Source organism: Aegilops tauschii, chromosome 1 (genome assembly GCF_002575655.3).
Source record: "Aegilops tauschii subsp. strangulata cultivar AL8/78 chromosome 1, Aet v6.0, whole genome shotgun sequence".
Classification (NCBI taxonomy): Eukaryota; Viridiplantae; Streptophyta; class Magnoliopsida; order Poales; family Poaceae; genus Aegilops; species Aegilops tauschii.
Window position 1 is genome coordinate 479,351,559 of NC_053035.3, and position 4,587 is coordinate 479,356,145.

At 46.3% G+C, this 4,587-nt stretch overlaps 1 long non-coding RNA gene across 1 annotated transcript; it reads right to left on the reverse strand.

Moving 5' to 3' along the window:
* Positions 1-3,730: 3,730 nt before the first annotated feature.
* Positions 3,731-4,298, reverse strand: LOC141021379 (uncharacterized). Its single transcript, XR_012182547.1, has 3 exons — positions 4,159-4,298; positions 4,009-4,075; positions 3,731-3,894 (listed from the first exon to the last, which is right to left on the reverse strand). It is a non-coding gene; the product is annotated as an uncharacterized lncRNA (long non-coding RNA).
* Positions 4,299-4,587: the final 289 nt, after the last annotated feature.

Sequence of the window (4,587 nt, forward strand, 5' to 3'; positions counted from 1 at the left end):
CCTCCTCCACTTCGTCGTCGTCCTCGGCGACGGAGGAATGGGTCTCGTCGTCTTCGGACGTCGCGTCCGAAGCACCCTTGCGACGGGGGCCACCTTTGGCCCCCTTGGCCTTCTTTTCCGGCGGCCGATAGGGCACCGGAACTAGCATCTTCGCCAGGAGCAGGATGAATGGCTCTTCGGGCAGCGGAGCCAAACTCTGGATCCGCTCCGCTCTCTCCGTCCACACCTGAAAAAATACAGCAAAAATTAGGCATCCTCCTTGAACAGACAAGTAGAAGGCACGCCTTGACAAAAGGAGAACTTACCGCATTGGTGGGATGGGTGTGATCATGCCCACGGTCCGAATCTATGACTGGCGGCTTCTCGTTGCCCTTGAAGAGCAACTTCTAGGCATCTTCGTGAGTAGTTCCGAAGAGCCCCCCAGGGTCTGGTGCTTCTCCAGATCGAATTCCCATAAAGGGAAGCTTCATCTTTGGCAGGGGGGAATCCGGCGAACCAGCATCACTTGGATCACGTCGACGAGTTTGATGTTTTTATCCACTATACTCTGAATGCGCGTTTGTAGCGCTATCAGCTCATCTGACGCAGACCAGTTGGGGCCCTTCTTCGTCCAGGAGGTGAGCCGCATTGGAGCTCCGGCCGTGAATTCGGGAGCCGCCGCCCAAGTGGCGCCGCGTGGCTCTGTGATGTAGAACCATTGCTTTTGCCACTCCTTGACAGTCTCCACAAAAGTGCCCGTGGGCCAAGTGACGTTGGGCATCTTGCTCACCATGGCACCTCCGCACTCCGCGTGCTGACCATCCACCACCTTCGGCTTCACGTTGAAGATCTTGAGCCATAGGCTGAAGTGGGGCTGGATGCGGAGGAAGGCCTCGCACATGACAATGAATGCCGAGATGTTGAGGAAGGAGTTCGGGGCTAGATCATGGAAATCTAGCCCATAATAGTACATCAGTCCGTGGACAAAAGGGTGAAGTGGAAACCCCAATCCGCGGATGAAGTGAGGGAGGAAAATTACCCTCTCAGTAGGCTTCGGGGTGGGGACGACTTGCCCCTTGGTGGGCAGATGGTGGGCGATTCCTTTCGCCAGGTACCCGGCCTACCGAAGTTGGGTGATGTCCTTCTCCTTGACGGAGGAGACCATCCACTTGCCTTGGCCTCCGGATCCGGACATGATTGAGTGCTTCCCTGAGGTGGAGAAGATGGGAACTAGGGCACCGGAGCTCGAGAATGGAAGGATAAAGAAGGAGAGAAGGCGTGGGTGAAGAAAGGAAATCCTTATCTCCTTATAAAGGCAATGAATATTGAACGCCTCCCCACTCGCCTAAAAACTCGCCTATTCCCAAGGGTTGTGTAAACGGCACGGTTGGGTTACCCATGCCCGTATTGATGAGAATCCCGCAATAAGGGGACACGATCTCTGCTTTGACAAGATGTGCCAATAGCAACCGCGTCTCGAAACGTGGAGCGGCGGACGAAAAACGGTTCGAAATAATAACCGGGCAGACGTGATGTCATGTTGCAAAAAGTTGTCAGCGGATTGGACTCGTGGAATATTATACTCTCAGCGGTTGTGTGTGGTATGTGTGTTACAGGTTCGGACACGACCATTGCGTCCGAAGACTATCTTGGAGTTCGGAAGGAGGAACCCGCCTTCCAATGCCGAAGACAAATCTGTGCGCCGGATACCTCGTCATTGAAGCCAGGTTTAGGGTCTACTGAGGGAGTCCTGGAGTAAGGGGTCCTCGGGCGTCCACCCTGTTAGCCGTGGGCCGGATTGATGGGTTCCGAAGATACGAAGACCGAAGACTGCACCCGTGTCCGGATAGGACTCTCCTTGGCGTGGAATGCAGGCTTGGGGATCAAAATATGTAGATTCCTTTCTTTGTAACCAACCTGGTGTAACCCTAGATCCCCCGGGTGTCTATATAAACCGAGGGTTTAGTCCGGAGGGAGAGATATACTCATTACCATAGTCATACAGGCTAGACACTTAGGGTTTAGCCATTACGATCTCGTGGTAGATCCACTCTTGTAATACTTGTAACACCCCAAAATTTTGACCTTGTTTTATTAATTAAAATTTTGCCAGGAAATTAAATTTTTATTTTCTGGAGTTATCTTTTTACTTCAGAACCTCTCTTTTCTTTGATATTTTGGAGTTTTGCCCCCAAGTGAAAACTTTCCAAAAATATTATTGGACTTGTATACCCTTTCAAGAAAACATTTCTTTTATCAGTGGATTTGTTTGCATAATTGTGTTTCCTGAGCTTTATTCTTTTAAAATAATTTTTCCTAAATTTGGAGCCTCTTTTGCACTGCAACCATTTGATAAATGCATTTAATATTTTCACCAAAATTTGGGGGTGTCATGTGGTGTTTTTAAATCACCATGATGCAAAAATATCTTTTATTCATGGGAGATTTTAAGCTCTACCCTTAATTTTCAAAACTGGTCCAGTTGGAAAAATTGCACTGCAACCTATTTAAATATTTCTTGAAAACTCCCACCAAAATTTGGGGATGCTAGTAGGAGTATATTATTCAATTTTGTGCAAAAACCCACTGGTGTTCTTTGGAAAATGTGAGCAAAACATCCTCTTTTGCTCTCTGGACCAGATTGGCATTTTCTACTGCAACTCCATTTTATTTTGCTCTAGTGCCCATGAGCTTTTTCCTGCTTGTAGTCCTCCCTACCAACCCTTAAGTACAGGAGAGTGGACCCATTGGAGTATTTTTGGTTCATGCAACAATGCCCTTCACTTTCTGTCCAGAACTGAAGATTTGCAAAACTTGCACTGACAAGTTTCTGTTTTTGCCAAACTAACCTTGCCACCATCACCTACACCTAAAGAGACTAGGATCTGGAGATTTTGGCCACCCCAAGAGTTGCCTAGATGCCCATGGCATTCTGTCGAGCACCTTGTGTTCATGGACAGCTTTGGCATAGTTTTATGTTTGCACTGTGATCACTAGTAGGAAAAGGGGCTTTTACCCCGGTTCATAAGGGCCTTTAGTCCCAATTCAGGAACCGGTACTAAAGGGTCGTTACTAATGCCCTAACCCTTTAGTCCCGGTTCTTACACGAACCGGGACTAAAGGCCGTCCACGTGGCCGGTGCGGGGAGCCCAGGCAGGAGGGCCTTTGGTCCCGGTTGGTGCCACCAACCGGGACCAATAGGCATCCACGCGTCAGCACCTGGCAGGAGCTGAGGTTTTTGTTTTTTTGAAAGGGGGTGGTTTAGGGGTTTTGGGGGGTTAATTTAGGTGTTTCATATATTGTGTTAGCTAGCTAATTAATAGAGAGAAGTGTCCTCTCTTATCTCCGTGCTTGGTCGACGCTACGTACTATATACGTATGGAGAGGAGTAGACACGCTAGCTAGTAATCAACTGAAGGAAACAGAAGATCGTCATGAACATATGCATACAGAGAGAAGTGATATCGACCACCTCTCCTTCTCCGAGATATTGGTCGAACAACAAGTTCTCGTATATCTATCCGACACTACCGGCTACATATATACAATAATTATCTCTTACAATACAATCTCCTAATTATATTGTAGGAACACAGGGTCCACATAGTATTCTCCATTTTCAGCGATCACGTGGTCAAGGAAGAATGCCACCAATTCCTCTTGAATTCCTAGCATACGATCTTCTGCTAGGAGTTGATCCCGCTTCCGAAAAATCTAATTTGAAGAAGGGGGTCAATACATATATATATGAATAAATGAAACTCAACACAAATGATGGTAATAAAATAAAATTGTGAATATTATTGCTTACGCACTTCATATTGTTCTTCAGTGGAGCCCCGCTCACATATGGTAGCGGATGGACTCGCAAACGTAGTATCCACAGTAATTATTCCCGGGTTGCTGCCACAACCACTTTACAAGAAATAGAGGTCAATCAAACTGATAAGCAAGCATGCTAAATGGTATTGATCAAACTAGCGCTTGAATCACTAGGAGATGCGCGGAACATGCTACTATAGTACTTACTTTCGGGTGTCTAAATTGCAGCTGGTTCGGCAGTCCCGGGGCTTTTGAGGTGAATTTTCTCCAAACCCTGCCAGACAAAGAAAACAATTACTTGATATCAGGAAATGAACAAAGTTGCTGATATGGTGGATAATGATCGATATAACTTACTTCTGGAGCATTTGAGTCATGTTCGCATAGTCCTGGGGATCTTTTCGTCTCGAGTCTAAGACGGTTACTACTCCCGGCTCAAGCTTAATCTCTAGGAGAATATAGTGGAAGTTGCGCATGCATGCATAAGTCATCAATTACATTACCATAACCTGGACTAATAAGGGAAACCGAATATGCAGAAGACAGTAACACTTACTTGAAGTTGTAAGGAAAGAGTATTATATCTTTGTTTTGATTTAATACCAACGATTGTAGCTAGTTGGCCTCGGCTTCTTTGGGATGTTTTTCAACCGTATATGCATCTATGAGATTTGTGTTGATGAACCCAATATCACCGATTTGTCTTTTCTTCAATTCGGCGATCTTCAATCTGCATAATATAGTGAGGATAAGTATAAATACATGCAATGAAAGAGCTGACCTATA